We start from the raw sequence: 26,351 nt of genomic DNA on the forward strand, positions 1-26,351 counted from the left end.
AATCGTATCAAAATATAATTAGGATGGTTACCTGTTTAGGATGCTCAGGGGGGATGGTCTGATGCAGGACGGACTCCGAGGGAATAGGTGAAGGCTCATTTTACCAGGGTGGGTTGTACCATTGGGTAGAGACCCAAGAAGTGAGAGTTGGGGTGTACCCACATCCTGGGGAGGACTAATGCCATCAAATAGAGAGAACTGTATTTCTCGTGAGAAAGGGTGGCTCCCAGGGCATTAGAGTAGTTGAGAAGTCAGGCCCTGAACACTGCTGCAAGTATCTCTGGACGTGGCTTCTCAGGAAATGGAGATTGGCTGGCGCTGTGGGCCCCAAGGGGAGGGGAAAATGGATGTGGAATGGATGGAACCAAGGTAAATGTGGGGGCAAGAGAGGAGTTTCATGAAAGTACACGAGGATGAATATAAAACATGTAATATTACACCAAAAACATATAGGGGACAACAGACTAATAATGTAAACCATAATGCAAAACATAGGATAACTAAAAAATTTAGAAAACTGTACATCCTAAAGTATGGACCACATTGTAAGCACAGATGTCACCTTGTTTGAAAGCTATTGTTTCAGAATCTATTTCGGAAAGCTATTGTATATCAGTTTCAGGAAATATGATATGAATAAGTTAAAAGATTATCGCTGTGGAAGGGAAAAGGTTTTATGGTGGATCTGTGAGAGTACTGTATATTGTATATATGAATTACTGTGATCTAAGACTCTTGTGAAGAGAAGCTCAATAATTAGAAAAAAAAAAAGAAAAGGAAAAGATAGGATGTAGAAATTTATCCAAATCAATATGTACTCTAGATCTAACCTTTAAACTCATGGCTATATTCCATTTTACTAGAAGGGAAACTGACATTATGTTGGGATTCACTTTACAGGAAGTTTTGGATCACAGAGTGGTTCAACAATGGCGGCGGAGGAATACTGATATGGGATGTTATTGACAGGCTCTATATGGTTGACAGGGAGTTATACAGGGCATATGTCCAGGGTACATGGTAATGTTTAGATATACTCATAGTGGAAACAATTAAAAACAACAGCTGGGGGGTTACTGGGTTCCTGGCCGGGGGGTCTCTGTCGTGGTCCCTGGGGGAGCAGTGTAACGGTAAGAACCAGGAAGGAATGAGGGCCCAACAGTGGGCACCTGATACTAATGGCTATGCTTGTGAGCCTATACACCTGCAGTAAGAACAAGGCCTAGAGTAGCATTGTGCCTGGGAGTTTCCTCCTGACAGCCTTCATGTTACTCAAATGTGGCCACTCTCAAAGCCAAACTCAGCATGTAGATGCAGTGCATTCCCCCCAGCGTGGGACATGACACCCGGGGATGAGCCTCCCTGGCACCGAGGGATCACTACCACATACCAGCTGAAGATGGAACTAGAAAATGATCTTGAATTAAAGGTTCAATGCAGAGCAGCAGAATATCCATGTCTACATATAATAACATGACTTCAAAATGCTGTTTGACCTAATGTAAGGGGGAAATGGAAAGGAGAAATGAGTTTATAAGGCTACGAGTCTTTAAAAAAGAGTCTGGAGGTGGTCAGAAGGAATGCCCTTATGCACAACTGAGCAGAGTCTAAGAGACAGATAAAGTAGATACAACCCCAGGTATTGGTTCTTTTGAGGGATAAAGAGACCCACGGGCTCTATGGTCATGGCAGATGGGGTTCACTGCCATATCAAATGGCCCTTCTTTGGAGCTGGTGTTTCTGCATGATGGAACTGGACTCAGAGGGGATCTCTTTTCACAAGACTTGCATGCTACTTTACTGGAATTGTAGTTGGTGCTGGGGTTTAAGATATATTTAGGGGATTTGAATCTCTGGACTGACAATATGATACCCAGGCCCAGAGCCTCAACAGACTTCAGCTCCTACACTCTGATTTAATGGACTTACCCCACTCAACTAACATGGAGTTGAAGAAGGTCAGCCACCACACCATGGAGCCTAGAGTGTCTACAACTGAAAGCAGGAGGAGTGCATCCAGTATCCATGTGGAATCTAAGCCCCCACTTGACATAGATGTGCAATGGACACAATCAATCCAATGTCCACAGAGAAAATGTGGCATTGGTGTGGGAAGGGTGGCCATGGTGGCTGCTGGGTGCAGGGAATGGGAGGAAGAGATGAGATGGGGAGGCGTTTTCGGGACGTGGAATTGGCCTGGGTGGTGCTTCAGGGACAATTACCAGACATTGTAGATCCCCCCAGGGCCCACTGGATGGAACGTGGGAGAGTGTGTGCTATGATGTGGACCATTGACTATGGAGTGCAGTGATGCTCAGAGATGTACTTACCAGGTGCAATGGATGTGTCATGATGATGGGAGAGAGTGTTGCTGTGGGGGGAGTGGGGAGTGGGAGCGGTGGGGTTGAATGGGACCTCATATTTTTTTAATGTAATATTTTTTTAAAAATTAAATTAATAAAAAAAAAAGAAAAGAAAAAGAATCCGGGTCAAAATTAGTATATTTGAGGAGTGATTCATTTAATCTATTCATAGAGGCAGCAGGTTTTCATCTGATTTGGGGGAATTTTCTTTGATTTTGTCATAATTTACTGCTTTGAGGGCTGCCTTTTTCATGCCTTCTATTATGCAGGTTAGGAAGTGAGCCACACTATCTAAATCTCTGGAGGCTGCCTGATATTCCCACGGAGGGAGGCTGTGGGAACTGCATCAGCGCCAGAGGCGCATCAAGGGGGGCCCTGTGTGTGTAGGGAATCGGCAAAGGCAGTGGCTGCAGCCCAAATGCTGCTGTTTTCCACGGGGCTGGTAGAAGAAGTTGTTATGACATAATATGTGTAGAGCGAGAAGGGAATGTGTATTTTAACTTTGTTTTTCTGAGAGGAGTGTTGGTATTTGTGTGGAATTAAGAGGTGGAGGGGGTTAACCTTTGTGCTTACAGAGGTGGAGGTGGATAGTAGGGAGCAGGGAGGATGTAGTCCTCATGAACCAGTATGAGGAGGGGAGAATGGAGGGGCAGAAGAGGGCGCAGCAGAGTGCTGAGGGGTGGAAGGTGGTGGCGAGGACGAGGATGGAGGCAAAGTTGGAGGTGCACAAGGAGGGGTGCAGGAGGAACTTGGCTTGTCGATCTACGTTGAGATTTTCAGGAGATTTGGGAGGTGGGTGAAAGGGAGATGGAAGTTTCTGATGGAGCAATAGGATTTGGTAAGAGGAACACGATGGACAGAGAGAAAGACGGTTTCAGAGAAATAGGGAGACCTGAACGTAAGGACCTCTAAGCACTGGGCATTGCGCTGGATGAAGTTTTCCAGATCTCTGAGGATCTGTGTGTCAAAGGTACCGTGTTCCAGCCACTGACTTTCATGTTCTAATTTGTCCTGAGGCCAGATTGTAGTGGAGTAATAGAGAGGATCTGAAGGAGTTTTCCCATTTTTGGAAGCTGGGATGAGGTCAGGGACTCTCCAGGGTTGACTGAGCACCTCAGGCGTCCCCAAGGTAGTCAGAGAACCTTAGCAGCAGGAAGCCCACACCCAGGACCAGATATCTCTGACTCCTGAGGGATTCTGGGGATGCAGGTCGGGCATCTGCCGTGGTCCCCAGAAACAAAGAGGATCACTGACCTAGGCCAGGATCTGTGGAGTTGTCTAAACAATAGGAGAAAGAGCAGGATCCTCCAGAGGAGAATTCCCTTAACTCACCCAGCTGGTGATGGGAGTCCAGTGTTGGATGAAGCTACAGCAGCAGCAAGGGTAGTTGTCACCAATCAGCTGGTCTCAACAAATCCCAAGTGTCTCTGGGGCTTGCTCTGTCTCTGAGGTTCACTCTGAGGAGTTCCAGGAGAGGGTGAAAAGGAGGAGAGCACTCAGAGTTGCATGATCAGAATAAGGAGTAACCCCGGGTGAGCTGCCGCTGCCCACTGCTTCCCAGGTTGCAAGGTGTGGTGGCGGGGGTCTCCTCTTCCCGGATCCTGGGTTTCCGGCAACATATGTTAGATGTTGGGGTGACACAGTTGGGATGCAGAGACCAGCGATTGCAGGCAAGGATTTGTTGGGAAACTCTCCCAATAGAGGGGGTCTGAAGAATAAACTTCAGCCCGCCCCTGGCAGAGGCGGTCATGAATTTATCCAGTACATCTATAGGCGGGAGCGTGCTTAGACAGTGGGAGTGGGTTTGGGCTTAGGTAAGACCTGAGGGCGTATAGGTTGGCTAGGGGTGGTGGGCAAGGGGCAGTGAATTCTAGGGGTATGGGAGGGGTTGGTGGGGTCACGTGGCTTCTCTGCATTCTTGTGAGGAAATGAACTGTATCAGGGCACGTCGGCTCAGGATGGGGGTCTGTTCTATTTCTTGAGACATGGCTCCTTCTGAGGAAACTTCCCACTTCCACGGTAGGGCAGGTTAATAATAAACTTGGAGCTTCTGCAAGTCGTAGCTGTTATGGTGGCTAGAGATGGGGCCTAGTGCTGTCATAGGAGACTTTAGATTACTAACAGTGGTTTCAAAAGCGTTTTCGAGTGATTTTTTTATTGTTCATGGATTTAAGATTCCCAGCCAGCAGAGCTGCATAGACCAGGACAGTGATCAAAATGACCACATTTTCCCAGTTTAGAGAGTTTGAAGCATAGGGAAAAACAATGTCTTATTACTTGCCCTTTTGGGCTTGGGGCAGCTGGCACTTTAACTTATAATTTAGACTTAGTCCTTTGCTGTTAGGATCCAGGTACAAAGTTACAAGAGTCCGGTTTCAGTGTCTGCAGCACTGATAGCATACCTTGCTCCTTCTGAGAGAGGGAGGGGCCGATGTAATCCACTTGCCATCGTGCTCCTGGAGTCTCTGCTTGGCCAGTGTGTCTCGTCCAGTGAGGTAATGGCCAGTCATTGGGTGAGCACGATGGGCACTTGAGGGTGATGTTCCTGAGCTGCTGGTGAGTGACAGGCAGTTGGAACTGCTGGCCTAGGCACCACCAGGTCTGGTATCCACGGTGTTTGCTTTTTTGGTGGAGCTTTTTTGGTGGATGGCTCTGGATCTTCTTGAGGGGATCTGCCTCAACAGTCCCAAGAGAGATGATAGAGGAGGGTACAGGGACGTGATAGACTGTTACCTCTCACTGCTGGCAGTTGTTCCAGATGTTCCTCCACAGACTTCTCTTGCCCACAGGGGGCAGCCCACAGCAGTGCATTGTCCCTGTCTCACGCTTTGGTGTCTGCTAGGAATTGTGACTAAAACTCAAGTGGTATTTGTTTAGAAAGTTGCCTCTTCCACACACCCCACCCAAAGCCAATATTGGTCCTGGCTACATCCAATACACAGGACAAGTTAAGCCTACCCCCTTACCGCTTGAGCCTGTGTTATTGTTTTAAAAGCAGCCTGCTGGGGGCTGTGGGGGAGGGGGTTCTCATTTCCCAGCACAACCTTTTCTGATTAACACATAAGATAGCCTTTAATATCTGAGCTAAGTGAGGGATGAAGGGTTTTCAGGATCCCAAAAATATTATAAACCTTAACAATATAAGAAAATTTACTTTTTCAGTTACAACAGAGGGTGCAGTTTTTTGTTTTAGTTAAGTAAACATCATTTAAGATAAAATTGCCTTTGATGTTTCTTTTAATTCTGAAAAAAAAACAAGATTACTGGTTGGCATAATGTCATCAAGAAGGTTACAGCCACTGGTTTTGGGGTTTTTTTTTCACACAGCCAGAATTTTGCCACCAGATTTGGCTATGCACATAGCCTTGGGGAAGCACTATAAAATCACAGCTGACCTTCTCACATGCAGGTGAATGCAGGCTGGATTGATTTGCCTAAGGAGATACTAAAGGAAGCTTTAACAAGTCTTAAACAAAGGGATGGTGACATAACGATATTAATTTTTGTAACACACTTGGAATATTTAGGACTGCTACAGACAGCAGTGGCGTTACTTTAATTCATGATAATCTACTGTTATGCACCAACCTTGACAGCCCTCAAAGGTCACTCTTTTTCTTCTTTTTCTGCAGCCATAGAGCTGCTTCTTTAGTGGAGGTGGGGCAAATCAGTTGAACACGCGCTAAAGCATGTCTCTTTTTTTTTTTTTTTTTTTTTTAATTTTTTTATTTTTTATTGACTTTGTAATAATATTACATTAAAAATATATATGTGAGGTCCCATTCAACCCCACCCCCCCACCCCCCCTCTCCCCCCCCCCAACAACACTCGTTCCCATCATCATGACACATCCATTGGATTTGGTAAGTACATCTTTGGGCACCTCTGCACCTCATATACATTGGTTCACATCATGTCCCATACTCTCCTCTATTCCATCATGTAGGCCCTGTGAGGATTTACAATGTCCGGTGATTACCTCTGAAGCACCATCCAGGGCAGCTCCATGTCCCGAAGATGCCTCCACCTCTCATCTCTTCCTGCCTTTCCCCATACCCTTTGTCCATTATGTCCACTTTTCCCAATCCAATGCCACCTCTTCTATGTGGACACTGGATTGGTTGTGTCCATTGCACCTTTATGTCAAGAGGAGGCTCAGATTCCACCTGGATGCTGGATGCAATCCTCCCATTTTCAGTTGTAATCACTCTAGGCTCCATGGTGTGGTGGTTGTCCTTCTTCACCTCCATCTTAGCTGAGTGTGGTAAGTCCAATAAATCAGATTGTAGGTGCTGGAGTCTGTTGAGGCTCAGGATCTGGCTATCACATTGTCAGTCCAGAGATTCAAATCCCCTAAATATATCTTAAACCCCAACATTAACTGCACCTCCAGCACATTAGCATGAAAGTCTTATGAAGGGAGATCCCATCTGAGTCCAGATTCATCACACATAAACACCATTTCCAAAGAGGGGCCATCTGCCCTGGTAGTTAACCCCATCAGCCATGACCATAACTCCCATGGGTCTCTTTAGCCCTCAAAGGAACCAATATCTGGGGGTTGTATCTGTAAAGCATGTCTCTTGATTTCTAGATGGAGAGGTTGTTTCTGTGACACAACCAATTTAAAAAATAATTAGGGAAACGGACTTGGCTCAATGGATAGAGCATCCACCTACCACATGTGAGGTCCATGGTTCAAACCCAGGGTCTCCTTGATCCATGTGGAGCTGCCCCATGCACAGTGCTGATGCACACAAGGAGTGCAGTGCCATGCAGGGGTGTCCACCATGTAGGGGAGCCCCATGCACAAGGAGTGGGCCCCATAAGGGGAGCCACCCAGTGTCAAAGAAAGTTCAGCCTGCCTAGGAGTGGCACCACACACATGCAGAGCTGACCCAGCAAGATGATGGAAAAAAAAGAGACACAGTTTCCAGGTGCTGCCTGTCAAGAATGCAAGTGGACACAGAAGAACATGCAGCAAATGGACACAGAAAGCAGACAATGGGGGGGGCGGAGAGAAAGAAATAAAATACATCCTTTAAAAAATAAATAAAGTCGCTTAGTCTAGGCTAGCATCCCCTAAAGATCACTTACTCTCCGCTTACCTCTTGTGAGCAGCACTCATCTTATCAAGAAGTTGACTTTGCTTGTCAGTCAGTGTAGCTACTGTGTCTGTCTGCAAGCTGCTCTTCATGTCTTATAAAAAGTTGGCTTATAACAGACTGCACAAATCTGAACAAAAATATGAAACACAACAGAATGCTGGTGAATATTGACACGTGCCTCAGTTTCCCCTGGAGGCTGTGGAATGTGAGGTCTGGACTAGTGTCATTGGGCTCCTTCCCCACCTCTCACAGATTCCCAAGGACCATTCAAAAGACACTTTCTGTTCATGGGGATGGACATTATCCATCATCACCTCCTGGTTAGTTGTTCTGGGTGAGTCCAATGAATTGGAGAGTAGGCGTTGCAATGCTTCTGTAATTCAGGGCTCAACCGACACATGGATGGACCAAAGGTTTAAGTCTCTTGGACTTATATTTATCAAGTATAGTGCTAAATACAGGTTCCAGTAAAGGGGCAGAAGAGCCATGTGTAGAGATCCCATAAATGAGTGTAACTCTATATATTCTTATGAATATTTTTCTCTCTATCTCTCTGGTTTTTAAAATTGATGTAAAAATTTTAAATAGTGAAATGCACAGATCTTAATTGCATGCTTTGTCATATTTTTAAAAGTGTCATCCCCTGTCCCTACAGTACTAATGACCCTATCAAGGTATGAATCATTTCCATTAATCTGAAAAATAATCCCTATGCCCTTCACTCATTACGACCCCCCCAACATATTCACCCATGTTCTGATTTTCTATTATCATAAATCAGGTTTGCCACATCTTCAAAGTCATAAAAATGAAATAAATTGGAATTTACATTTTGGCACATGCATCTTTTGCCCAAAACATTGTTTCAGAATCATTCATGTTTGGTAGATCAGCAGTTCTCTCATTTTTTTTTTTTTTTTTTTAAAGATTTTTTATTTTTATTTATTTAATTCCCCTCCCCTCCCCCAATTGTCTGTTTTCTGTATCTTTTTGCTGCGTCTTGTTTCTTTGTCCGCTTCTGTTGTCGTCAGCGGCATGGGAAGTGTGGGCGGCGCCATTCCTCGGCAGGCTGCTCCCTCCTTCGCGCTGGGCGGCTCTCCTTATGGGTGCACTCCTTGTGCGTGGGGCTCCCCTACGCGGGGGACACCACTGTGTGGCACTGCACTCCTTGCGCGCATCAGCACTGCGCATGGGCCAGCTCCACACGGGTCAAGGAGGCCCGGGGCTTGAACCGCGGACCTCCCATGTGGTAGACGGACGCCCTAACCACTGGGCCAAAGTCCGTTTCCAGTTCTCTCATTTTTTATCATTGTGTCCTTTGACTTTGAATGACTATATTACAAAAGGTTTACTCATGTTCCTCTTGGTGGATATTTTGGTCCTTCGAGTTTGGGATATTATGACCATCCATGTATGTGTCCTTTATATCAGGACATGCTTTTTTTTCTCCTGGGTGATAGAAGGAAAGCTTAATCCCAAAAGATCCTTCACATCTTAACTAATTGCTTCCCTTTATCAACACTTTGTACGTGTGTAGGATCTTTATTAAGTTGGTTAAATTAAGTCTTTTACCCATTTTTAACTTGGGTGATTTTCATTTTAGTGTGGAGCTGTAGAATCTCTTTATATATCATGGATATTAAACCTTTATTAGATATGTGATTTCCAAAATTTTTTCCCTTCAGTCGGTTTCTTTTTCACCTTCTTACTAATCTTACCCCTATCTAACACCTTAAACAAAAATTAATTGAAAATGAACAAAGACCTGAAGATATGAACCAGGACCATAAAACTCACAGAAGAAAACTTGGGGAAGGATCTTCCGATATTGTTCTGGGCAACTGTTTCTTAGACTCATACTCAAAGCACATGCAATGAAATTAAAAATAGGTAAAGGGAACATCCTCATAATCAAGTCATTTGTGCTTAAGAGGACCTGGTCAATAAAGCAGCCAGCACAATGGAAGAAAATATTTGGAAGTTGAATGAAAATGAGAACAAAACATATCAAAACCTGTGGGACATCACAAAGACACTGCTAAGAGAGAAATTTACAGCCTGCAATGCTTATATTAAAAAAGAAGAAATAAGGAAGCAGTTGAAGCTCAAGTGGTTGTGCACCCCCTTCCCACATACAGGGTACAGGCGTCAATCTCCAGCTCTGGTACCTAAAAACAAACAAACAAAAAATCAGAGCTAAAATTGAACTGACTACACATCTGGAGGAACTAGAAAAAGAACAGCAACCTAATCCTAAACCAAGCTAAAGAAAAGAAATAGTAAAGATCAGAGCAGAAATAAATGAAATCAAGAACCAAAAAACCCATAGGGAATGGGAAGCAGCTGTGGTTCAGTCAGTTGGGCTCCCATCTACCATATGGGGGCTCTGGGTTCGCATCCTGGGGCCTCCTTATGAAGGCAGGCTCCCCCGTACTCTGTGGTGAGCCGCTGGCTCTGGCACCGCAGAGTGCTGCCAGCCTGCAAGCACCGTGGAGTGCTGCTGCCCACAAGTGCCACGGAGACCTGACACAGCAAGGTGACACAACATAAAAGGGAGACAAGAAACAAACAAACAAACACAGAAGAGCACACAGTGAATGGACACAGATACCAGAAAACAGGCAAGCCACAAAGGGGGGCGGGGAGGGGAGGAAATAAATAAAAAATAAATACAGACACAGAAGACCACACAGTGAAAGGACACAGAGCAGACAGCAAGCAGCCTGTAAGGGGGGGATATGGAATGAATGAATGAATGAATGAATGAATGAATGCAATAGGGAGAATCAACAAAAAGAAAAATGAAAACTTGGTTCTTTGAGAAGTTCAACAAATTTGACAAATCCTGAGGGAGAGCAATAATCAAAACAGATGCAAATATATAAAATCAGAAATGAGAAGGACACATTACCATGGACCCTGCAGAAATGAGAGACCAAAAAAGGATGCTATGAACTACCGTGTGCAAAAAATGAGACAATGTAGATGAGATGGGCAAATTCCTAGAAAACATACAAACCTATACTAGGGGTTCTGAATAAGGGTTCGACACTCCCGCAAGGGTCCGTGGGAGGATTACAGGGGCTCGATAAGCTTGAAGGAATTTTGAATAATCCTAAATTTTAATTTATTTTTATTTTTATTTTTTTAAAGAGTATTTATTTATTTATTTATTTCTCTCCCCTCCTCCCCATCCCAGTTTTCTGTTCTCTGTGTCTATTTGCTGCATCTTCTTTGTCCGCTTCTACTGTTGTCAGCAGCACGGGAATCTGTGTTTCTTTTTGTTGCATCATCTTGTTGTGTCAGCTGTCCTTGTGTGTGGCACCATTCCTGGGCAGGCTGCACTTTCTTTCACACTGGGCGGCTCTCCTTACGGGGTGCACTCCTTGCGCGTGGGGCTCCCCTACGTGGGGGACACCCCTGCATGGCAGGGAACTCCTTCCATGCATCAGCACTGCACATGGGCCAGCTCCACACGGGTCAAGGAGGCCTGGGGTTTGAACAATGGACCTCCCATGTCGTAGATGGATGCCCTAACCAGTGGGCCAAGTCCACTGCCCTAAATTTTAATTTAAAGACATGCCCATGTTAAGGGTCAAAAACTCTGCTGCTACATTCTGAGATTCATGGTTTTCACCTGACTGGCAAAGGGGTCTGTGGAACAGAAAAGATAAGAACCCCTGACCTCCACTGACTCTAGAGAAAATAGGAGATCACAACAAACCAATCAAAAGTAAAAAGATTGAAACAGTCATCAAAAACCTCCCAAAGGGATGTGGATTTGGCTCAACTGATACAGCGTCTGCCTACCACATGGGAGGCCAAGGGTTCAAACCCAGGGCCTCCTGACCCATGAGGTGAGCTGGCTCACATGCAGTGCTGATGTGTGCAAGGAGTGCCATGCCACACAGGGTGTCCCCAGCATAGGGGAGCTCCACTCACAAGGAGTACACCCCATCACGAGAGACGCCTGTACAGAAAAGTACAGCCTGCCCAGGAGTGGTGTTGCACACATGGAGAGCTGACACAACAAGATGCCACAACAAAAAGAGACTCAGATTCCCGGTGCCGCTGGCAAGAATAGAAGCAGACACAGAAGAATACACAGCGAATGGACACAGAGAGCAGACAACTGGGAGGGGAGGGGTGGAAAATAAATAATAAATCTTAAAAAAAAAAAAAAAAAAACCTCCCAAAGATGAAAAGTTCAGGATCAGATGGCTTCACATGTGAATTCTTCCAGTCATTCAAAGATGATCTAATACCAAACTTGCTCAAGCTTTCCAAAAAAATTGAAGAGGAAAAAATGCTACCAAACTGATTCTACGAAGTCAACACCACCCGAATATCAAAACCAGATAAAGATACCACAAAAAAGAAAATTATAGTCCAATACTCTAATGAATATAAGTGCAAAAAGTCTTCAACGAAATACTTGCAAACCAAATAAAAAATCACATTAAGAGAATTATCGCCACAAGCAAGTCGGTTTTATCCCAGGTATGCAAGGGTGGTTCAACACAAGAAAATCAATTAATGTAATAAACCACATTGATAAACTGAAGAGGAAAAATCACATGATCTTCTCGAGTGATGCAGAAAAGGCATTTGTCAAAATACAGCACCTTTTCTTGATTAAAAACTCCCAAAAGATAAGAATAGAAAGAATCTTTCCCAATATGGTAAAATGCATATAAGAAAACCCTACAGCTAGCATGGTACTCAATGGTGAAAGGTAGAATGTTATGGGAAACTGGTGTACCTATTTGTTGCTTCCTGTTATTATAGATGATGTTGCAATTTCTTCCTGTTATTGTAAATGTTACCTTATTGTAGATGTTGCAGATGCTTCCTATTGTGAGCTGATTGCAGCAGTAGAAAGCTTTCCTGCTGAGATCAGGAACAAGATAAGGATGCCCACTGTCACTATTGTTATTCAATATTGTACTATGAATTCAGGCTAGAACTATTAGGCTAGATAGAGAAATAAAAGGCATCCAAATAAGTAAGGAAGAAGTAAAACTTCCACTATTCACTGAGGATATGATTGTATACCTAGAATCTCCTGGAAAATCCATAACAAAGCTACTAGACCTAATAGACAAGTTCAGCAAAGTGTCAGGATACAAGATTAACATGCAAAAATGAATAGCGCTTCTATACATTACTGGTGTGCAATCTGAGAAGGAAATCAGAAAAAAAAATCCATTTATAATAGTAACTAAAATAAAATATTTAGGAATAAAATTAAGCAAAGATATAAAGGGCCCATATTCAGTAAACTCCAACACATTGCTGAAAGAAACCAAAGAAGGCTTAAATAAACGGACAGCCTTTGTTCTTGGACTGGAAGGCTAAATATCATTCAGATGTCAATTCTACCCAAACAGATTTACATATTCAGTGCAATCCCAATAAAAGTTTTTTTTTGCAGAGATGGAAAAACCATTTATCACATTTGTTTGGAAGGGAAAGTGTCCCTGAATAGATAAAAAATGACTTGAAAAAAGAACAAAGTTGGAGGACTCTCACTTTTGGACTTTAAAGTATATTACCAAGGGGAGCAGATTTGGCTCAACTGATAGAGTGTTCACCTACCATATGAGAGGTCCAGTGTTCAAACCCAGGGCCTCCTGACGAATATAGTGAGCTGGCCCACATGCAGTGTTGCCGTGCTTAAAGAGCGCCGGGTCATGCAGGGGTATGCCCCATGAAGGGAAGTCCCACGTGCAAGGAGTGCACCCCCTAAGGAAAGCTGCCCCACATGAACAAAAAGCACAGTCCACCCAGGACTGACACAGCACACACAGAGAGCTGATGCAGCAAGATGACACAATGAAAAGAGACACAGATTCCCAGTGCCGCTCACAAGAATGCAAGTGGACACAGAAGAACACACAGCAAATGACACAGAGAACAGGAAATGGGAAAAATAATTAAATAAATAGACCTTTTTTAAAAATAGAAAAATAAAGGATAATCCTGAGCCAGTGGTAAAAACAGCATGGTACTGGCATAAAGACAGATTAACCAAAGGAAACAAATTAAGAATTCAGAAATAGACCCTCACATCTATAGTCAAGTATTTTTGACAAGCCTGTCAAGCCTTCCCAGCTGGGCCAGAACAGTCTACTCCCTTGGTGCAGGGAGAACTGGATATCCACAGCCAAAAGAAAGAGGATGCCTGTCTCACACCTTACACAAAAATAAATTCAAAATGGGTCAAGACCTAATATAAAAGAGACAACCATAAAAATGCTAATAGAAAATGTAGGAAAACATCTTTGACCTGTTGTGACCAGTGGTAGTTCTTAAACTTTACACCCAAAGCACAAGCAACAAAAGATAAAATAGATAAATGGGACTGCCTCAAAGTTAAACACTTTTGCACCTCAAAGGATCTTGTCAAAAGGGTGAAAAGGCAGCCAATTCAATGGGAGAAAATCTTTGTCAATCACATATCCAGGCTAGTGGAAGCATTTTGAGCCTGGAATCCCAACACCACCTGGTAGCTTTAACACAACGAGCTCTATCCATACTGGGTATGACCTGTCAGCCTCTACATTCCCTCCTGATGGGAGAGTTTTCAAGTTGAATATGCTATGAAGGCTGTGGAAAATAGTAGTACAGCTATTGGAATCAGATGTATAGATGGTGTTGTCTTTGGAGTAGAAAAATTAGTCCTTTCTAAACTTTATGAAGAAGGTTCCAACAAACGGCTTTTTAATGTTGATCGGCATGTGAGAATGGTGGTAGCAGGTGTGTTGGCAGATGCTCGTTCTTTAGCAGACATAGCAAGAGAAGAGGCTTCCAACTTTAGATCTAACTTTGGCTGTAACATTCCACTCAAACATCTTGCAGACAGAGTGGCCATGGATGTTCATGCCTGTACACTGTACAGTGCTGTTAGACCTTTTGGATGCAGTTTCACATTAGGGTCTTACGTTGTGAAGGATGGTGCACAGCTCCACATGATTGAGCCATCGGGTGTTTCATATGGTTGTTGGGGCTGTGCCCTTGGTAAAGCCAGGCAAGCTGCAAAGACAGAAATCGAAAAGCTTCAGATGAAAGAAACGACCTGCCATAACGTTGTTAAAGAAGTTGCAAAAATAATTTACATAGTACATGATGAAATTAAAGATAAAGCATTTGAACTAGAGCTCAGCTGGGTTGATGAATTAAGTAAAGGAAGACATGAAATTGTTCCAAAAGATATAAGGGAAGAAGCAGAGAAATATGCTAAGGAATCTTTGAAGGAAGGAAGATGAATCTGATGATGTAATATGTAACATTTACATCTGCTTCTGTTTTAAATGTCTATATAGTCCCATGTAAATGATTTAGCCCAATGGATTATTATATACCCACTAACAAATTGTCATTAAATTTTTGTCTTATAATCATTGATGTTTGCTTAATATCTGCTAAACAAAATTAGTGTGGGCAATTGAAAACCCAGTACTCAGAATTAAAATGCCTGCTTAAACATTCCTTAGAGGCTGTTGGATCATATGAATTTAAAACCCAGTCCACCAATGTAGAAGCTAAAAATAACTGCTGGGCTGTTGTTGCCCAGTTTTGTATTTAAATAATTGTTGGTTATCCTCCTCTATTAAACGTTAGGTGTAATTTAGGAAAACAGATCCTACAATGTGTGAATCAAGAATGTTTCTCTTTTCCTTTATTGTCATAAGGAGGAGTGGATTTAAAAATTAAAGATCCTAATCTGGCACTTTAAAAATAAATCACATATGCAGTAAGGGTTTAATATCCAAGATATATAAAGAAAATATACAACTCAATAGTGAAAAGACAAACTTCCCAATTAAAAAATGGGCAAAAAACTTGACAATTGTCCAAAGAAAAAATACAAATAGTGAAGAAACACATGAAAAAAAATGTTTTTCATTTTCAGTTAGGGAAATGCAAATCAGAACTACATGAGATATCATTTCACACCTATTACACCGGCCACTCTTAAAGTTGGAAAACTAAATGTTGGAGAGGATATGGAAAGATGGAAACACTTATTCACTGTTAGTGGGAGTACAGAATGGTACAGCCATTGTGGAGGAATGACCGGCGCCTCCTAAGGAAGTTGAATATCAACATAGCATGTTACCTGGCAATATCTTGACTATGTATGTGCTTGGAATACTGAGAGCAGAACACCAACAGGCATCCAGATATTGAAATTCACAGTGGCATTATTCATGATTGCCAAAAGTTAGAAACAATCCAGGTGTCCATCAACTGATGAATGGATAAACAAACTGTGGTGTATACACATAATGGAATATTATGTAGCTGTAAGAAGAAATGAAGTTGTGAAGCATATGACAATATGGATGAACCTAGAGGACATTATGTTAATTGAAGCCAGACACAAAAAGACAAATACTGTATGATTGTGCTATTATGAAGTAAATATAAAATGTAAACTAATGAAGTTAATAATTAGAATATAGGTCACCAGAAAAGAAAATGAGGGTACAGAATGGAAAGCTGCGGGTTAATGTATGCATAACCGGTAAAAAGGTTATTTGTAAATCTTTGGAAATGAATAGAAGCACATCATGGTGTTTGTAATTAGCTGAGTTCTATATGGGTATGACAGTGGTTGAAAGGGCAAGTCTAAGGTCATGTACATTACTAGAAGGAAAGCTAAAAACTGTACCATGGGACTTCATAAGACAGTGAAACCTCATGTAAAGCATGAATGTGGGTGATATTGCATGTGTAAGACCGTTTTTGCAAAATAAAAATACAAATATACTAGAGAGAAAGGAAAAGAATAGCAGCTTTGTACAGCAGGGGAAACATGGAGAGACTTAGAGGGGATGAGGTTTTTTTGGTTTGTTTATTATTATTATTATGAGAGAAAGGAAAAGAATAGCAGCTTTGCACAGCAGGGGAAACATAGAGAGACTTAGAGGGGATGAGGTTTTTTTGGTTTGTTTATTATTATTATTATTACTGGAATAATGAAAGTGCTCTAAAATGACTGATGTAATGAATGCACAAATATGTGATTAAATGGAATACCATCGATCAGTTTGGAACAATTTATACCTTATTAATATGTGTCAATAAAATTGATTTGTTTAAAACAGTGCTAAAATAAAAGAAAAAGTAAGGAATTTTAGTCTTCAAAAGACAACATGGAGAAAGTACAAGTCAAGCCAACTAGTGGGAAAATGCTTTTGCAATCCATATATCCAAGAAAGGACTCATGGCCTTAATATAGAAATAACTTTTACAAATTAATAAGAAAGGCAAAGAGCCCAGTAGAAAGATGGAGAAAATACTTGAAAAGGCCCTTCATAAAAGTGTATTAACAAGTGGCCAATTAATGTATGAAATGAAGAATCTTCTTCAGTCACAAGGCTTGTTCTTTGTCTTTGTTTTTTGGAGGCACCAGGAACCAAACCTGGGATCTCCCTTGTGGGAAGCAGGTGCTCAATCACTTGAGCCACATCCACTCCCCCCTCCCTTTTTAAAAAATTATATATTTCCTCCAGGGGATTCTAGCTTTTTGTCCATAGAGATCCAGTGCATCTGGGTCCCTACTTAATCTTGAGGATCCAGAAATTTCCTGGTACAAAGAATTTAGTCAAAAAATCTGTATTGAATTAATAAAGGATACAAAATGTTTGCAAAATTTTATGAGATTTTAAATTTTTAAATGTATGATAAATTCAGTCAAAGTGAACAGGGCGCGTCCCACAGAATGAAGCCTGGCCAGCTTTAGCAGCTGTGTAATCAGGGTGTCCCTTTAAATGTAATTCTGATTAGGTTTATGAACTGTTCCTCCCTGTATAAAGGGAAGACAAATAGAGGAGATTTTTAACCAGAAAAGAACAAGATGAAGAGTACAGGACTTTAGTAGAAAAGCCAAGTGCTGCTTTCCTGTGGAACCTACCTTGGAATCTAGTTGGCTTCACTCCTATGGTTTCAGTTCTGGTTATTTTTCCACCTAATTATTATGAGCCAGCTCAACTCTGTTCCCATTTTGTAAGTCCTGTCAATTTCCAGATTTTTTAAAAAATCAAAAAAATATTTCAAGTCTTTAAATTTATTACTGTCTACTTCTATTATACATTACTTTATCTCTCATGCATTTCTGCCAACCTTCTGCATAGAACAGCATTTACAGTTTCTATCTGTTGCTGCACAAAAGTGAGTCCTTGTGTGGTGTGAACGAGAATCAATTAAGTGGCACTGGGATTTCTAAGAAGAGAAAAAGGTTCTTTAACAAAGACAGGAGGACAGTCCCCAAATCTGTTGGAAACTGAGGCATAGTGGCCGCACAAGGAGAGACGTGCTGTCTCCCTGCTAGTGCTGCCTCCGTGGCTGTGCTTGCAACCTAAGGAATGTGGTAATTAAGAGTTCCCAGCAAATGGGATGAAGCTGTTCAAGGCTGCAAGAAAAGATGAGCACATACATTTTGTAGTGAATAGAACACTTAGACTTTGTACCTTGAGATAAGATTTTTTCAAACTCCTTAGACTATGGGTAATGCTGCTTGATGTCACATACGCTATGTGTTACTGCTTATTGGTATGTAGGCTACGTGTTCCTGCTTATTGGCAAGTAGGCTATGTATTCCTGCTTCTCATCATGTACACTGGGGTATATAGAGAGCCCCTTGTAAACAATAAAGTAGTCTGAGAAGTTATTACTTGCAGACCCTCTGATCCCAGCTCTCTCGTTCTTTTTCTCTCGCTCTCTTTTTCTGTTTCCTTCTCCCTTTTCTCTTTCTTTCATTCTCGATGCCCTCTGGGTTCAAATCTCCAACACAAATCTATCTCTCTGAACTGGAGAAAACTTCAGTGTTTTATAACATTAAAACAGACAGGTAGATTTAGATAATAAGGTTAGAGATAGTTTAATCTCTAGTAGGTGCAGGATGATTGCATACTTAGCTCATTTGAAGTTTAAGGTTCAGGCTATTGCATATATTAGGCAGAGGCCAACTTTGATCAGAACTCACTTGGTCAGTTCTGGGCTGAATTGTATTTCTTCATTAATAAATATTGAAGTCTGAGTCAGGAGTATCAGACTCGAGGGTTGCAGACAAAAATAAGGGCATACATGCTGGGCCAGTCACAAGTTATCCTATTACTTTCTAATTAAAGGGAAAAGATTGTGCAATTATAAAACATAGAATCATCATCAAAGAAGCAAGTCATAAGAGGTAAAGTTCAGTGAGTTACAACAGTTCCAAATCATTTCTTCTGCCTACATTACAATATATCAGAAAGTTAAAAAGCATTTAAATAATGACTTAGCAACTATAATATTTTTTAGCTTGTGATTACAATTCCCCCATTTTCTTTGTCCATTCCTCAATCTTGAGGGATATCTGGGGAATGAATGCTTGAACTTCTTCATGCTGAAAAGGGGCATCGACACTATGGGCTAGAGGAATGAAACTGCTTTGCTTACAGATGGGTGTCTTCCTGAGTTGCAGGTTCTCATTCTTGGAGGGACTGGAAACCCTGGGTTTCAGGACTCAGCTGGAACAAGAATAATCCAAGGCTTTAAGTCTCTGAGAAGTAATAAGTAAATTGAAAAATAGAGGTTTAAATTAAAAAGTAGGATTATGAGCCGGGGATTTATATGTGAATATAACCAGGTCTGAGGGGGTGTTGACTTCATATGATTTTGTAGCTTGATCATGGTGTTTGGGTGTCCCAAGGGCCCTTAGGAGCACTTCTGTTTGAGGCTTTGCATACTGTGGCAGTTTGTGATATTTATATCTGACTGAGACCTCCAGAATGACTTCTTGACACTACTTGAAATCTCTTAGCTATAGAAACTTTTTATTTTATTTCTTTTCTCCATTTTGATCAAGATCATTCTCTGAAAGCATTTCTGATCCCTAGGTGCCAGGGAGGCTTATTCCTGGGAGTCATGTCCCACATAGGAGAGAAGGTAGTGAGTTTATCTGCAGAGTTTGGCTTAGGGCTAAGCCATATTGAGTAACAAGGAGATTTCCTGGCTGTATCTGTTAGGCATCAATTAAAATTAAGCCTAGTTTTTTTGTTTGTTTTTTAAGGCAGTACTAGAGATTGAACCCAGGATTTGTACCTGGATAGCAGGGCTCAACCACTGAATTACACCTGCTCCCTAGACTTAGTTTTGTCTTTCCAAAAATAAGGTTTATAATTGCAAGCTTTAAGACTGAGGTCTTGGCTCATTAGCACATTCTCTTTTATGAGGCAATGTTCATCCCTATTAGATATTCTTCCCATGGGATTCCCTGTTATAAGTTTAAATGAGGATAATCTTCTTACTAACAGGAGTGGATGTTAGATTTGGTTCTTGTAAAGGTGTTTTTTTTTTTAAACTTACAGTTTCAGTAAGATTGAGAGAATAGCAGGAATTCCTCAGATGGGGACGTTTACAGTTCTATGCTTTCCCTTTCTAGTTCCATAAGGGAATTCACAAATTCTTTTTCATTTTATGCCTAAAACACTTTGAAATGCATCATGGTATTATAGAAACCTGTACAGAATACTAAGATCTCATCTGTTATTTTAGATTCTATGTCAAATAAAGTTTAGTTAGGTTGTCTAAATAAACTGACTTGATGGGTTAAATCAGATCTTGTGCAACAGAAAGTTTAGATTTTTTATAAAATAGCTCTTCCCTCCTTGGTCTCATATAGAAATTAGAGTTCCAATATATAGATAGTATGACCTTTTACACTGGATTTTTACTCACTTTAACCATATCAGCCCCATTCACCTCTTTGATTGAACTTGGATCCTTTCTGTAGCTTCTTTAGTGAGTTGTATGGAGTTGACTTTTGAGAATTAATGCTGCTTTTTCAGCACCTTCAGAGCTAGATAATTTTAACACCGAGTCTCAGGTGTCACACAGACAACTAAAGTTTTAGGGAACTTCGAATTATGCATGAAGAACAAAAGCATCTCAGAATATGAAAATAACAAAATCCAGAAACAAATGTGATTGCTGTAAGAGAATACAATCTAGGCTTTAATTTATGTGTTTTTAAAATATAATAAACTTTATTTTAAAAGAGGCTTTAGATTACAGAAAAGTTACATCAGAAGTATAAGGGATTCCTACATATCCTACCCTGTCCCCTTCCCCATCTTCCCCTATTTAAAATATCTTACAATTCGGTGATAGTTTCATTAAAATTAATGAGTAAATATTGAAGCATTGTATATTAGTCAGGGTTCTCTAGGGAAACAAAACTGACAGGAGATATCTGTAAATAATATGAAATTTTATAATATTGTCTCACATGACTGTGGAAATGCACAAATCCTAATTCCATAAGGCAGGCTGCAAACCAGGGCCTGAGTGGAAGTCCTTGATGAGCTCTCCAGGAGACACTGACTGTCTGAAGTAGAGATGGAATTTCTGTCTCTAAATCCTGAAATCACTTCCCCTTTCAAGGTTTTCAACTGATTTGACGGCACATCACTCACTGCTGATGGCAGTCTACTCATTGATGGTAGATATAACCAGCCATCTGTGCAATCAACTCACTATGATTAAAGTCCGTGAAATGTTCTTCTCTTACAATTACCCCAGTGCTTGCTTGACCAAACAGCTCGGCACCATTACCTGGCTGACTTCATACACTAGCCTATCATACATGGCTACTTACCAAAGTCTATAGTTTACATTGTGGTTTTAAGTTAATTCCAATGTCCCCAAAATGCTCTATGTTCCATCTATTACTCCCTCTCCCTCCCTTCAGAACCTCTGGTAACCATTATCTTTATATCAATGTTACATGTTCTTCTATAGCTACAATATTAATAGTTTACTTTTTTACGGTTGCATTCCCCCTGATGTTTGTTCATTCCTTAACCTTGAGGACTTTGGGATATGATGTCAGCTCTGCCACAGATTGAGAGGAGGCTTAGATCTTATGAGGCAGATGGAAGGAACTGTTTTGCTTTCAGTTCTAGATAGTCACTGTTTTTCTGGGATGGGGGTTGTTCATCATTATCATTTTGTGGGTTGACCTGGGTGAATCTGATGGACTGGAGAGTAGGTGTTGGCTGCAATTCTACTGAGTTTCAGTTCTCAACTAGAATATGAACAGATCAAAGATTTAAGTCTCTGAGACATATATTTAATGGGTAGAGTGCTAATTACAGGTTCACATAAAATGGATAGAAGAACCTTGCTTAGGACAATTATAAATGAGTCTAGCATTGTTACATTGGGGAAATAGGTTCTCATATTCCAAGATAAGGCCCAACAACATGATAATGATTTCAAGACATTCTGTCCTTGCCTATACTATCCAGAGGGCTCCAGAGCCCTCAGCAGCACCCCTATTTGAGGCTTTGTTTACAGTAGCAGTTAGTGCAGTCTGCCTGAGACATGCATGAGTGTAACTACTGGAATGACACCCCCCAACTCAATATAAAAGCTCTTAGCCAAAAAAACTCTTGTGTATTTGATGTTTCTCCCTGTTTTCAAGGTCTTTTTCCAAATGCATCACTGGTTGGTGCTTGGTATTAATCCCTTGGTGCCATGGATGCTCATCCATGGAAGTCATGTCCCATTCTAGGGTGGAGAAGGTAGTGTGTTTATTTGCTCAGTTTGGTTTAGAGGGAAGCCACATTTAAGTAAGAAATAGGTTTTCAAGAGGTAACTCAAGCAATAATTACAAAGAAACAGGAACAGAACATTCCTACAATTGTATTTTCAACCAGAGATCTCCACCTCCCCAGCGTTCAACCGTTCCTTCCTAAGCCCTCCCCCAAGTTCCACTATAGTCCAACCCACCCCTCCAGTCATGCTCACTCTCTCAAATTCCTGTGCCACCATCACCCCCATCCACTGCCAAACCACCACCTTTCACCTTATCATAGGTTATTCCCAGATTGAGGGTTGGCTCACCACTCTCTACTCCCTTTATGTCTCCTGGTAATCTGTCTTCCAGACTATCTCCGAGAGTCTGTTCAATATGTTTGGTCATATCAGTGAGGTCATGGGATATTTGTCCTTTAGTGACTAGTTTACTTAACTCAACATAATGCCTTCAATATTCACTCTTGTTGTTGTGTGCGTCAATACTTCTTTCCTTCTTACCGCTGATTAATATTCCATTGTATGTATATACCACATTTTTCTCATCCATCCATCTGTTAGCTACACTTGGGTTGCTTCCAAATTTTGGCAATAGTGAATAATGCTGCTATAAACATTACTGTACATATATCTGTTCATGTCCCTGCTTTCAATTCTTCTGGGTATATACCTAGTAGTTTGATTGCTGCATCATATACCAAATCTATAGTTAGCTTCTTAAGAAACTGCCAAGCTGTCCTCCACAATGCCTGCACTACTCTACCCATCAGCAGTGGATGGGTGTTCCCATTCCTCCACATCCTCTCCATCATTGTAGTTTTATGTATTTTGGGTTGTTGTTTTTTTTAATAGCAGCCAGTCTAATAGGTTTAAGATCATATCTCGTTGTAGTTTTGATTTGCAATTCCCTCATAGCTAGTGATGCTGAGCATCTTTTCATGTGCTTTTTAGCCACTTGTATTTCCTCTTTGGTAAACTGTCTATTCAAGTCTCTTGCCCATTTTTTAAATGGGTTGTCTGTTTATTTTCAAGATGTAGGATTTCTTTATATATGCTGGATATTAGATCATTATCAGCTAAGTGGTTCCCAAATATTTTTTCCATTGAGTAGGCTGCCTTTTCACTTTCTTCACAAACTCCTCTGAAGGACAGAACTCTTTAATTTTGAGGAGTTCCTATTTTTCTTTCATTGCTTGGTTTTGGGTGTGAAGTTTGTGAAACCATTTCCTAGTAAAGATCTTCTAGATGCTTCTCTACATTATCTTCTAGGAGCTTTGTGCTCTTGGCTCTTATATTTAGGTCTTTCATCCATCTTGAATTAATTTTTGTATAGGGCATGACATAGTGGTCCTCTCTCATTCTTTTGGATATGGATATCCATTTCTCCCAGCATCACTCTGTACCAGTAGGGTGGGCTGGGTGGTCTTGCTGAATATCAGTTGGGCATACATTTGTGGGTCTGTAACAGAACTCTCAGTTCGGTTCCAGTTGTCAGGATGTCTATCCTTGTGCCGATGCCATGCAATTTTGACCACTGTGGATTTATAGTGTGCTTTAAAGTCATCTAGGGTGATCCCTCCAATTTTGCTTCATTCTTTTTCTATATGTTTTTGGCTTTTGGGGGCCACTTGACTTTCCAAACAAATTTCATCACTGGCTTTTCCAGTTCAATAAAAAATGCAGTTGTAATTTTTATTGGCATTGTGTTAAATATGTAAATCGGTTTGGGTGGGATAGACATCATAATGATATTTATTCTTACAATCCATGAACACAGAATAGTCTTCCATTTATTTAGGTCTTCTTTGATTTCCTTTTTTTAATAACATGTACAAGTCATTTACATCCTTAAATTTATTGCTAGATATTTGATTCTTTTAGTTTTTATTGTAAGTGGAATATTTTCATTCACAGACTGCTCAATATTACTGTAGAGAAATTCTAATTTTTGCATGTTGATCTTATATCCTTCCACTTTTCTGAACTCATCTATCAACTCTATAAGCTTTGTTGTATATTTTGGGGACACTTTCTACATATAAGATGGTATCATCTGCAAATAGTGAAAGTTTTACTGCTTCCTTTTCAATTTGGATTCTATTTATTTCTTTTTCTTCTGGCTCTAAATCTCTTATGAGAATTTTCTAAATGAAGCTATTTTTAGAAATAAAAACATTTGACAATTAATTTGTATTGAGGACATCTACTACAGACCATAGGAGAAGTTTTGTTCTGTTTCACCTTTTCACTTTGTGTTGATGATGAATCTTTGACATGTACCTGACTGCTTGTGCTGTCAGAGAAACATCAGAGTAAAATAATGTAACTGACAAAGAAATTTGTTTTCTTTTTCTGTGACATATAATATCTTTAAAATAACTAAAAACCATGACTAACAATATCATACTCTTGTCTTGTATCATGAAGATCATTATCATGACATAGCATGAACAGTGAGAACGTTATTAACTCTCTAGGAATTTTATACAAACTTTATTTATATAAATATTTTATCCTAACAAATTTAACCAAACAAGGGTTAAAAATCTATTTTAAAATTTGTCATGCTTCCTAAACACCTCCCATGTAATTCATAACCTATTAAATGAACTTTATTTTTAGCACCTCACTTTTTGGAAGGTGAAAGAAAAAAATTAGTTGCAATGGTTTGAAATAAAAAGATATTCCATAGGGTTTGACATTGAAAAAGCAAAATGTCAAAAGTTTTCAGGTTTAAACATTATGTTAAAGAGGAAAATGGGTTACTGTGAAGAAATGCTTGGGTTTTTTGCTTAACTAAAGTTAAGAAAAGACTTAGTTCTTTAAAACATGAGACTATTTTATTAACCATGGACCTGAAAAAATTAACATAAAGTAGTTATTTTGATAAGACACAGACTTTCTGCCTTTTACACTGATTATTCAGAAAAAAAGTCTTTATAGTGTCTTCCTAAAACAGACCAACAGTGGAACGGATGTAGCTCAAGTGGTTGAGCACCTGCTTCCCATGCACGGGTTCCCACGTTTGATCCCCGGTAGCTTCCAAAAACACAACCATAACAAACAAGCAAACAAATGAAAAAAAAACCAACTCAGGGGAGCTGGTGTGGCTCAGTGGTTGAGCGCCAGCCTCCCACATAGGAGCTCTGGGTGTCAGTTCCAATCCTGAGTACTCAAACAAACAAAAACAGACCAATAAACCAACAAATAATTTCTTTCTTTTTTTTTTTTTTTAAAGATTTATTTATTTATTTAATTTCCCCCCCTCCCCTGGTTGTCTGTTCTTGGTGTCTATTTGCTGCGTCTTGTTTCTTTGTCCGCTTCTTTTGTCATCAGCGGCACGGGAAGTGTGGGCGGCACCATTCCTGGGCAGGCTGCTCTTTTCACGCTGGGCGGCTTTCCTCACGGACGCACTCCTTGCGCGTGGGGCTCCCCCATGCGGGGACACCCTTGCGTGGCACGGCACTCCTTGCGCGCATCAGCACTGCGCATGGCCAGCTCCACACGGGTCAAGGAGGCCCGGGGTTTGAACCGCGGACCTCCCATATGGTAGACGGACGCCCTAACCACTGGGCCAAAGTCCGTTTCCCTAATTTCACCTTAATAGAGAGAAAACCAAGTTTCAGTTTTTCATCAGTATATTATTTGATAGTAAGGTTTTTAAAATTTTTAAACATAGACCCATTAAATCTTTCCCATCTTTGACCATAATTTCATATTCCATGAACCTTCTTTCACTTTCTATATCTATTGAGGTTTTGTCCTACATTTTCTTCTTTCTCATTCCATAACAATCAGTCATTTTACTTCAGGAAAAACTACTTTCTTTTTCCTTAATCAAAATACATACTTAAGGTACCAAAATTGAACTTGACAGAGTAATATTAAATGCTTAAGACGCCTTAGTTAAAGCACTTTGAAACAGTAACATACAATCATTTAGCAAAGATGAATAGGTATTACCCTGTTTCCCCCAAAATGTATCATATATGATTTAATTTTATATAAATTTTGAAATCTATGAGGATATTTTGCCTCTACAGTTTTGTTAAATGCTTGGAATTAGTTATAAACACAATTTAATTCATTGGGAGCTTGGAGAGAAATTTTTTCTTAAGTGAATTACTTCTATTTCCTTAAAATGCAGTGTAAGAAAAGACACTGCTTTCTTAGAGGTGAAGAGTGTGGGTGGGTGCTGTGATTTTTGGGGTTGTCCGGATTGTTTACAGTAACACAAGTATTAGTGCCCTGAAATCTAGTGCCCTAGGGTAGGTTGGGGCTTATTTAGCTG

General features: G+C 40.7%; 1 long non-coding RNA gene across 11 annotated transcripts in view; it reads left to right on the top strand.

Moving 5' to 3' along the window:
• Positions 1–26,351, top strand: part of LOC139437120 (uncharacterized) — a 68,096-nt gene that overhangs the window by 20,515 nt on the left and 21,230 nt on the right. The gene's annotated exons all lie outside the window — the stretch shown is intronic.

The sequence above is a fragment of the Dasypus novemcinctus genome, chromosome 21, assembly GCF_030445035.2.
Source record: "Dasypus novemcinctus isolate mDasNov1 chromosome 21, mDasNov1.1.hap2, whole genome shotgun sequence".
NCBI classification, from domain to species: domain Eukaryota; kingdom Metazoa; phylum Chordata; class Mammalia; order Cingulata; family Dasypodidae; genus Dasypus; species Dasypus novemcinctus.